The sequence below is a fragment of the Chelonoidis abingdonii genome, chromosome 13 (genome assembly GCF_003597395.2).
Source record: "Chelonoidis abingdonii isolate Lonesome George chromosome 13, CheloAbing_2.0, whole genome shotgun sequence".
In the NCBI taxonomy this organism is placed as follows: domain Eukaryota; kingdom Metazoa; phylum Chordata; order Testudines; family Testudinidae; genus Chelonoidis; species Chelonoidis abingdonii.
Window position 1 is genome coordinate 16,826,733 of NC_133781.1, and position 11,656 is coordinate 16,838,388.

Below are 11,656 nucleotides of genomic sequence, written 5' to 3' on the forward strand. Positions count from 1 at the left end.
ATTCTAGAAAGTACGGATTGAGTGGTTAACAAGTAAAGAGGCTGCCATATGAATATTGTAATTTGAACCTTCAGCTCGCGAGGATATGTCAAAATTTGGCCCAGTTTTAAAAGCAGGTGGCACGCCATGAGTGGCGCAGATTTCTGGATCTTCTGTTGACTTTTGAGGTGTGGAGGGATCTGCTGAGCCAATGTGAGCAGGGGCAGGATGCAAAACCCAAGATTTGTGAACACATTTACGATTCAGTGTGCCAGCAGCAAAATCCGTCAGTTCCGCCACATAGCATGACTGCTAGTGCTGGAGATTTTCTAGCACTGTGATGGCTTGAGTGTTTGATACACTTTCTGTCGTAACGCGAGCTGTCGCATGGGCGCGTCGCCGTTTTGGCTTCGACAGCAGTTCACAATCAGCATCGAACATCACCCCAGACGCTATGTGACTTACTGTTCGAAGTATGCCCACTGACCTCGTGGCAGGCTTAGTCTGTGTATTTCAGAGTGGTAGGCCTTGATTGACAATTGCCAGCAGTATGATTATTTGCTAGCCATCAGTAGACCTGCTTCGGGTTGGATCATAACCCATATCCTGTGGATGTGCCCCAGAATGAGGAATTCTATGCCCACGTGCTCAGTGAGATGCGCTAGTCGTGGCCTCGGAATCGCCAGTACTCCCTTGACGCGCTCTCACCAGTGCCAATCAGCACTTCGTGACCAAAAGTTACGCAATGTCCTAGCATCCGTGCGTCTTTGGAGATCACTGACTTGGGAGCCACAGATCATGCTGATGATCTGAAGGATCACACTGTGCACATTGGCCGGCTCCTTAGGAGCTGTCTCACTTCTCCTCCAGAGTGGACAGAATGCTGGAAGTCTGCAGTTACTGCTCAGCATTGCTCCTGGAGGCTGAGCATTCTGGCACTTTTCTGTCCTTGAGCTCTACTCTGCACACTGCAATTGTTTTCTGATTTCATCCACCTCTGGGTCACTTTCTGTGACCTTAGTGGAAGGTACAGCATAAGTACGCCCTCGGGACTTAACCAAGGACTAGAGCTCTATGGGAAGAATGTTGTGCATCGATCTGTGCGGCCTCTGTGTGTATGAGCGCCTGGTGATCAGCACCCTTCGTGAAGGCCTCTGCCAATGAAAAGCTTGGAATGTGTCTAGCTGCGTGGCAAGCCCCGCCTTCTCGGCTGCCGTGAATGCAGACTGTTTTTTTTTAAAAGCGCATCACGACTGTGAGCCCATTAGCCTGTGCAAGGTCTCCTATTTCATAACCTAGATCTGAATGGCTGCAGATAGCTATCGATGGTCAGTCATGGTGTGATCGCACGATCTGTTAGACTTTTACTAACCACAGCTCATCCTGCGCAGACCACGAACTCAGAGCGAATTCTCCATTCAAGTAGGAGCTATGCCTAGGCAGCACAGTTGCAGGTAGTCACTGTGTGGCATGTGAGATTGACAAAGGGCAGCCAACCTTACGTTAAAGGCAGACATGCTCAGCTCCCTAGACGAGCAGCATGCGGCTACCTTTCGGAGCGCCAAGAGGCGCTGCTCCTCAGAGTGTTATGTAGGTAAGGCGAAAATCAATCCGCTTGCCACGGACGGTGGGTCACGGATGGACTCTTTCGTGCCCGCTTCTTACCCCTCTAGCCTGGCTGGCTGCATCTGAGAATTATATGTAACCATGCCCCACCAGGTACCCTCATGTGGCTCAGATACATTCGACACTGTCCAAGCATGGTTTTCATGTAGGTGTGATGCCCTTTCTGGAATCTTCTGCTCGTTGCATCTAGGGGGTCTGCACTTTCTGGAGCTTGTGAAACATGCAAACAAGACACGGTTAGTCTCTCAAGTCCAGCCCTGTAGTGCCAGAAAAAGGAAGCTTAAATTAACACTTGATCATCTCCTCTCCTGGGTCAGGGAGCCGCGAGACCCGCGCGGGGGGCGGCGAAATGTCCCGGCGCCTAGGGCGTCAGAAATCCTAGTGCCGGCCCTGGCCACACCTGTGGAGTCCTGGCCCCTGGGTCCGAGCCCTGGGTTAACACAATTTATGTGTAGACACAAGGAGGGGGTTAGGCTTGAGCCTGAGGTCAAGCCCTAGTCTTACGCTGCAGTGTTGACACACACACCCAGACACTACCACTATTCAACTAAATAATCCCATTTAACTACCCTCCTTTTAAGGGCCATGAGATAGGAGCTGTTCCCAAGATGGGAGGCAGGGGGATCATGATGTGGGGCGCTCTTGCTGGGGAGTGGAGAAGAGGACTCTCCGGGGGAATGCTAAGTGCCCTGTATTCCCTAGCCCATGTGTTTGCAAGCCCAGTTCCCCTCCAGCCCCGAAATAGGAACAGGACAGAGAGGTCAGCTGAGCGCTGAGCGTGAAGGGACAGTTTTTCAGTGCTCTGTCAGTGACTTGCCTCTCTCCCTCTCTGGAGTGCCTGGGGTCAACCACATCCTGAAGGAATTGGTTCAGAGGCTGCCAAAGCTACAGGAAGCAAAGGGGTGGCAGGGGGAACGGACTTGGGGAGGGGCTGCTGAGCCATGTGAGCAGGGGCAGGAGCAAACCCCAGGGTGTCATCTCAGAACAGGCCAAGCCACACAAAAGCCATCCAGAAAACAGAAGTGCCTGCAGGAGTTCAGATAGGAGCAGCAGATGATTTTCAGCTTAGAGTCACCCCATATCCTACCAGAAGTACCAGAGAGGGAGGTGTGTCCTGGATCCAGTCCTGAGGCTCCTGAAATCACCTGGAGGTGGCCCCTTGGGTTCAATGGGACCAAGATCATGTGCTGGGCATAAGGCTCTAAGGAGACACTCTCCCAAGGGATGCTAGTACTGGTCTTGCTTGCTGAGCATTTGTGGCACTTTCTGTCCTGAGATCTCCATGCACTTTTCTGTGCACAGACCCTCTGGGCTCTGTGACCATGGAGGAGCTAGCCTGGGCTCCAGCTAGAGCCTGAACATCTCCAGGACTAGTTTTAGCCCTGCAGCCCTAGCCTCATGAGCTTGAGTCAGCTGAGCCGGCTGCCGGTTTTTTAATCACAGTGTAGCCATAGCCTTAGTCTCCTCATACTGATTCCTGCAGATTAGCTATCTTGGGTGTGAGATCGCTAGACTCTCTGGAACCACAAGCTCAAATCCTGCCAGAACGAACTCAGCCCTTCAGCATCAAGTAGGCAGAGCTGCAGCAGTTGCAGGTAGTTCACTGTGTGGGCATGTGATGAAAGGGCAGCAAACCTTACGCAAAGGCAGACATGCTCAGCTCCTAGACAGAGCACATGCGGCTACCTTTCGCCAAGAGCCCAGCTCCTCAGAGAGAAGAAATCAATCCGCTTGCCCAGGGAGCTCATTGCCCATGGACACCCCACGGTACCTGACTGGGTGCTGAGCCCTTCTGAACTCTGCCCCTTAGGGGCCCAGTGGAAACAGAGCACCTTGCAAAGCCCAGCCCTTAGTTACGTGCCAGAAAAAGGAGCTAAATAACTTTGAAAAAACCTAGCCCCAGTTATAGGCATTGACCATTTGAAAAGCTAGTCCCATAAATTCTCTGCTTCACTACCTAGCTGGCCACAGCACTCCCTATCACTGGCTATCATCTTCTAGGAGCCTTTCTCAGCATGCTCTCCTGGCGCCTGGCCCTTTAAATCTGGGCTGACGAACCAGCTGCAGCCCTATGGTAGTCCTCTGGCTGCTGAGTGCTGCAGGTTGGGACCCCAGCCCTTCTCGCTGGTAAGTGATTCAGTTTACGTTGGTTTTGCCTGGCTTTTCCCCTTTATCTGTGCAGATGTGGAACATGCTCCTGGGGAGTCTTTCAGCTGACACAGGTTCCCCCTGGGCTCTGCGGGGCTGTTAAAGACCTTTGCTGTGCAAGCCAGAGGGCTGCACCGAGCTGTGCTCTTCATAGCAGTTTGTCTCTGACTTTGGTTCCCGCTGGGCAGTCTAGTTCCTTTTCCTGTTCGTATTTAAAGCAGCTGTTTGTATTGCATCATTTTCCATCCGTGGGCTCATTTAGAGCTGTGTTTATGATCCCAGAAATTAGCAATGAGAAAAGTCCTCCTGGTCACTCAGCCTGTCTCCCTTCCAGTACAGGCTTGTCCCCATATTCATCTCCTGGTGCTTTGGCCAGACTAGTGCTAAGAATCCCAAGCGAGGAGGCCTCCTCCACTTTCCTTAGGAGCTGGACTAACACAGCTTGCGGATAGCAAAATGTATCTTTCCCTGGAGACACCTGAACTCACTGAGCTCCTGAAGTTTTGCTGTGACAGTTCTCTAGGGACCCACATTTCCACCTCTGGGCATGCGAGATGCTAAGATCCTGGACACCTATTTCCTGCCTAAGCCCCAGCAGGCTCCAGCCCCCGGGGGAAGAGAGGCAAGGGACGCCTCTCTCACCTGCAGGGCCAGAGGCCACCCACTTCATTCAGAATCTGGCTGGAGGAGGGTAAATAAGGAAGTGGTCCCTGGACGAGGGAGAGAGAATGACTCGGTAGCCCAGTGGCTAGGCACCCAGCTAGGTGGTGGGAGAGCCAGGGTCCGGCCCCCCCTACTCCGACTCTTTCATTGTTTATTCACAATGGAACAGCTCCAAGAGGAGTGCCTGGGGGAACCTCACATTGGAATATCCCATAGCTCAGTGGTTAGAGCACTCTCCTGAGGAGAGGATGCGGGGAGACCTCTGCTCTAATCCTTTCTCCCCCTCAGGCAGAGGGGGGAATTGAACCAGGGTCTCGCTTGTCCTAAGTGACTGGCCTAAAAGTTGATGGGGGAAGGCAGCTGTGGGACAAGCACTGGCCATTTTGTGCAGTGCTCTGTGTTGCAATACCTCAAGCCCTTTGTGGATCTGGGTCCTTCACCGTCCACATTGCTTGGGTGCCAGGAGGGGAACCATTGAGGTCACATGAAAGGCTCCCTGTTCTCGGTCCAGGGGCCTGGACCTGACACAGCCCGCAGCAGCCAGGGGCTGCAATTGTAGGCAGATGGTCGGACTCTGCCTGGGGCTGGAGCATGCTCAGTGCAGACAATCTTCAGAGTTCTTAGCTGCAAAGCTCTAGCAAGTCCCTACTGAGCATGTGTGAACTGCAAATTTTCAAAGACTTGGCCACATGGAGGTGGATTTTCACAGGGATAGCAAAAGGCACATCCCCAATACAAAGGGACACGTCTCAAGTCCCTGCTCCAACGGGGTATGTGGTGGGGGGCTAGAGATTCTCAAAGAAAAGGTCCCCAGAATTTTTTAACATTCTGGTTGAAATTTTCCAGAAATTCTCAGCCTGAGGCAGACACCCAGCATGGGACAGTTACAGCCTGGCAAAGTTATGAGCAACTGAAAACAAAGTCTTGCAATGGGAAGAGTTGAGCAACCTTATTCTTAGGCCCTGTATCAGTGAAAAGCTGCTCTGGGAAGAGCACAGAGAGGAGACTTGCAAAGGTTAATGTGTTGCCTGGTATCCCAGGCTTGTGAATGAACAGAGAACTTCAGTTTTCAGGGCTGGCGGCCCCTCTCGCTGCCTGAACAGAGAGAGCATTGAAAGGGTTTTAGTACACAGTGCAAGAGCTCTCTGAAGTGGCCCATTCACCACGCTGCCGTCCAGATCTGAGCACTGCTGGAGGGGGGAAGGGGAAGGGGAAGGGGAACCCAGCAACCCCTGCCAGATGAACACTCACCCAGTAGTGAGGCCAGAAGCCTCCCCACATCCCCTCCCTTGCTCTGCCCCATTAAGTTTCACCAGCTCACTGCAGCAGCTCGCAATGCAGAATCATTGGAGAAGGAAACCCTCCTCCCTACAAACTCCAATGCATTTCCCACTACATGAACAGTCTCACCACATCTTAGCCATGCAGCGTCCTCTCTTCATTCATTGGGCTCCACCTCCCCCACCTGTGCTGCTGTCCAGGGTTTTATCTCGTTGGAGTTGGGGCACAAGATTAATGGTTTTGGTTGCATTATTTGTATCACAGTAGCACTGAGTCACACCAACCGAGATCAGGGCTCCGTTGCGCCAGGGGCTGTACGAACTAACAGAGAGTCACGGCCCTGAAGCGCTTGTAATGTAAATAGATGAGACAAGCAAAGGGTTGCAGGGGAGAGATATAACTTACAAGCAGAGTGATTGTCTCTGTGGATAGGCCCATGTTATGGACTCATGCTACAGCCCTGGTCTTTACTGAATTGTCACATGGTTCTAACACAGCTTGATCTCATCCACACTGACCAGACCAGCAAGCTGTCTCGATGTCAAACATTTTGTCATATGCACAAGTCTATGGACCCTAAACTCTTTGGGGCAGGATCTTTTTCATCACCATGTACGGTGTAGGAAAGCTCTGTAAGAACCGCAGTATGAGGTTCTGTGTTTGGCGCGTATCACAGACTCCCAGCAAAAATGCTCAGTGCACATGTGAAAAGAGATGGGGGTTGTAACAACCAGTCCAGCTAACTCAGCCTGGGATCTGAGAATCAAGCTGGGCTCTTTGCTTCTCAGATGTCCCCACCTGTGAGACGTTAACCAGGCTACATTAGACCTTCAGTGACACGTGTGCGGTCCCATTGTCTTTGGACTATGCACACAGTGACACCTGCCATCAGTGGCCTTGCCCGGATTTAATTGATTGAAATTTAATACACATCTGTTGATGATGCTCCAGAAGGAAGAGAATCCATCTTGTATTCTCAGCTGTGCTGGCTTTGCACCCCCAGCAGAAGCAGAAAGTAGTAAAAAAAAAACAACCCTCACAGGATAGTAGTCACTTGAGTCAGCAGCTGGTATTCCGATACACCCAGGGGGGATGATCTGTTGAGTTAAGGTGGCTTTTTTGTATTGTTTCACTGTCTCTCTTTTCAGAGAAAAGCCACTTATTTTAAATGTGTCATTCTCTCTCCATTATAGCGATAGTGAGTGATAGTGCAAGTGGTCAGCATGAAGTTACACATTGATCTCTTCTCTTTATTTCTGTGAAAACTGGGCCCTGTGCTTGGAATGTTCACTAGTGAAATGATCAGCTTGGCTGGGCTCTTGACAATAAGAGGATGTCACTTTTTACTTCTGTCGCAGGATCAAATCCAAATCTGGGTCAATCGTTTTTACCATCATGGGAGATGAGTTTGGTGGTCTCTATCCAGTCACTAATGGGCAGATATTGCTTAAATCAGCTTCTGTACCAGATGACTGGAGGCTGGCTAATGTAATGCCTATTTTTAAACAAGGCTCCAGTGGTGATCCTGGCAATTACAGCACAGCAAGCCTAACTTCAGTAGCAGGCAAATTGGTTGAAACTATAGTAAAGAACAGAATTATCAGACACACATAGATAAACACAATATGCTGGGGAAGAGTTAACATGCTTTTTGTAAAAGGAAATCATGCCTCACCAATCTGTTAGAATTCTTTGAGAGGGTTAACAAGCATGTGGACAAGGGGTATCCAATGGATACAGTGGACTGTGACTTTCAGAAAGCCTTGACAAGGTCCCTCACCAAAGGCACCTAAGCAAAGTAAGCTGTCATGGGATAAGAGGGAAGATCCTCTCATGGATCAGTAACTAGTAAAATATAGGAAACAAAGGGTAGGAATAAATGGTTAGTTTTCACAGCAGAAAGGGGTAAATAGCAGGGTCCCCCAAGGATCTGTAGTGGAACAAGTGCTGTTCGGTGTATTTATAAATGATCTGGAAAAAGGGATTAACAGTGAGGTGGCAAAATTTGCAGATGATACAAAATTACTCAAGACAGTTAAGTTCAAAGCTGACTGTGAAGAGTTACAAAGAGATCTTACAAAATTGGGTGACTGGGCAACAAAATGGCAGACGAAATTCAGTGTTGCTAAGTGCAAAATAATGCATATTGGACAAATATAATCCCAACTATACATACAAATTATGAGGTTTAAAGGAGCTGTTCCCACTCAAGGAAGATCTTGAGTCATTGTGGATAGTCCTTTGAAAACATCTGCTCAGTGTGCAGTCAAAAAAATCTAACAACGTTAGGAACAATTGGGAAAGGGAAAGATAATAAAACAGAAAACATCATAATGCAACTATCTAAATCCATGGTACACCCACACCTTGAATACTGTGTGGTTGCCCCATTTCAAAGAGGAGGGCAACAAGAATTATTAGGGGTATGAACAACTTCCATACAAGGAGATTAAAGAGCCTGTTCATTTTAGAAAAGAGATGTCTAAGGGGGGTATATGATAGAGGTCTATCAATCATGAATGGTGTGGAGAAAGCGAATAGATATTTACCCCTTCACACAACACAAGAACTAGGAGTCACCCAATGAAATTACTAGTCAGCAGATTTAAAACAAACATAAGTACTTCTTCACACAATACACAGTCAACCTGTGGAACTCATTGCCAGGGGATGTTGTGAAGGCCAAAAGTATAACTAGGTTAAAAAAAGAATTAGGTAAATTTGAGGAGGATTGGTCCAGCAATGGCTATTAGCCAACATGATTAGGGACACAATCACATGGTTTGGGTGTCCTTAAACCTCCCACTGCCAGATGCTGGGACTGAATGACAGGGGATGGATCACTCAAAGTTGTCCTGTTCTGTTAATTTCCTCTGAAGCATCTAGAACTGGCCACTGTTAGAGACAAGATACTAGGCTGGATGGACCCACTACGGCCGTTCTTATATCCATGCTAAGGAAACCACAACTCCAGCTGGCAGTCTGAGCAAGTGAGCCAAGGATCTGAATAGGCACTGTACAACCCTCTCCACCCTAGAAGTGACCTTCCAGATCAGGGCCTGTTGGTACAGCAATCTGGGGATTGAACTGTGGATACATTATGGCTGGAATGGTCAGTGGGGCTCAGCACGCACAACTGGACCCAGTTTTTCAAAGGAGCTCAGCACACGGGGTGCAGGGCTCTCCTGAAAAATTTGGCTTTGCACGGATTGAGGAATTCATTTTCCTAGGCCGTCAATCCAGCACCTCCACCAGCATTAAACTGCAAACATGCAAGTCAGTCTTGTGCTTCACGCCAGCAGGAACGGCTCATGTGCAGCTCCTAGGACACGTTCTCCTCCGGCGCAGGGGGACTGACGCATTCAGAAATGGGCGGGAGTGGATGCAACTAGACAGTTTTCACCTGTATCAAAAGCCTGACAGTTCCCCTTGCGGGCAGGGCCAGCTCCAGGGGTTTTGCCACCCCAAGCAGACCAAAAAAAAAAAAAAAAAGCCACGATCGCAATCACGATCTGCAGCAATTCAGTGGGAGGTCCTTCGCTCCAACTGGGAGTGAGGGACCCTCCGCCAAATTGCCACCAACTAGCTGGATGTGCCGCCCCTCTCCAGAGTGGCCACTCCAAGCACCTGCTTGCTAAACTGTTGCCTGGAGCCGGCCCTGCTTGCAGGACACACATCAGACATCGGTGACACAGGATAGCAGGGCTGAACTGGCAGGCAAAAAGACCCATGTTTCTGAGCCTCTGCAGTGAGCAGTGTATTTAGTGACAGCAATGAAGGGCTCACTGACTATCAGGGCTTAAGTTCTCAGCGGTCTGGGGCACTGGCTGCCTCACCCCTTTGCTACGTGCTGGCTCACTTTCTGGAGCGCTGTCTTCGGCATTGTTCCCGAAACGTATCTGCCTCCTACAGCTCCCCCACCTCAAAACCCATCAAAGACACTGCAAGTCCAACCATGTTTCTAGCCCCACGTGGTCATGGGCCAACTGAATTGATGACAACACACATGGCTTTTTATCCCACTGCAAACAGGCGCCAAGGGAGTCGTGGTTGCCCCAGTCTGCTCTGGGAACTCCGTAGGGGACAGAGTCCAGGGGACATGCATGCAGAGGGCAGTGAATATATTCTGATGCTGAGTGCATTGAGGCAAGAACTTGCACAGGGTCATGACTGAGATGGCAGGTGCTTGCAACACAGGGGCTGTAGAACGGACGTGGAGTTTGTGCATCTAGATTTTCAGCTAGAGTGCTGTAACGAACATGGGGCTTCTTGGAGTGAGTGACGCCTTAGTGCGTGTTACTCATATGGGAAAGCGGGAGTGACTCCTTGGAAAAAGGAACAGAATTTTGTAACATGCTGGCAATTTGTCACTTTGATCTTTTGCTCGGATTGTAGTAAATTCTAGGAGGCCCCTAGGTGCTACTGAAAGACAAAGAAGTAGTATGCTTTGGGCAGTCCATAGGCCTCGGGCTGGCCCTCTCCAGAGAGCTGAACTCCAGCCATAGTGATGAATTACGCCAGCACCACTTGTCGTGCTAGGCTGGTCCATTGCCTGCTGGAAGGGGCTTACCTGCTGGGAATGCACAAAGCTCTGAATTCAGATCCCGCCTCTGGAGGAAACAAGGGACTCAGGGCCAGGGCCAGAGAAGTGAAAGTCTGATGGTAATTTGCGCTTGCCTCCCATTTACACCCTTATGGATTTGAGTGGCACTTTCCTACCCCCAGATTGTTGGTTTTTGAAGCCCCCAGTGAAAAGCTTTTCAGTTTCAAGGTTTTGCCCAATGAAAGAGCAAGAGTAGGAGTTCAGAAGCCGAACTCCCAGCAAACAATAGCTGGCTTAACCCTCCCATGGGGTTATTTCCCACTAGTTCCCAAGTCGCTCCTGGCAGCTTTCAGGAAACGCGAGGTGTGTGAGGCTTCCCGCCGTCGCGCAGCTAGCTCTCTGCACTTACAATACAGCTCGGCGACCTGCTAACCAGGGCAATGGACCTGCTCAGGGTTGGGTTGTGAACCGTGGAGAGGAAAGATCCCTTGGGGGAAGGGCACTAGCCACACATCATCTCCCCTCTACTGAAGGGCATGAAGTGGTCCTCCTTTCTAACCCCATGGAGCAGCTGTGTGGAAAAATCTCTGGCCATGGCCCAGGATCTTGGTGGCCCAGCTTACCCACCCTTTCCAGGGAGCTGGCAGAAGGCCCCAAACCAGCCCCTCCAACTCAGGTGACTCCTCCTCAGAAAAAAACAGGAAGGTTTCAACCTTCATCCTCCTCCTCAGTGTGCACCACATGTGCAGTATCTCACTGAAACACTGGGGCCTGAGGCTCATTCTAGAGACTGGCCTGCCACAGGTTTCAGGTGGGGATGCTGGACCCAGGAGTCCCTCCCACCAGGCCAGCCCCACGTGTGGTGCCTCTGGCATGGGTGGGGAGAGGCTCCCCCAGCCCTACTGCATTGGAGCTAATGATGGCGAGTTATAACTTGTTTACTCTGCTAAGACTCGTTCCTAGAGAGACTGAGCATGTGCTGCTCCTTATTGTCACTAAGCACTTGAGCCATCCCTGCAGTAGCACCTCACTTAGTCTTTTGCTTTAGTGACGAGCCCCCCTCTCCTCCCTTCACCATAGACTCAGCTAGGCTCTGGGGCGGGGTGTGAGCACTTGAACTAGAAGTTCTGCAGAATTTAAGCTTCCTGTTTGCTAAGAACCTTCCCTCGGTAAAACAGACATGGTGCCGGCTTCCTGAGGCTGCAGGCAGCTTGAGTGCTGCTCTTCTAGCTAGTGGGGCTAAGCCTCACTGATGCTATGGCTAGCAAAGGGACAAGAATCTGAACCGGTGCTGGGGAAAGCTGAGTGCAGTGGGAGGGACGGGACGGGACACCAAGGGAGTGGCAGAGTGGACGAGCAGCCCTCCCCTTCCCAGCAGCCAGGGCTTGGGGGCAAAGGAGAAGAGAGGTGGGACTG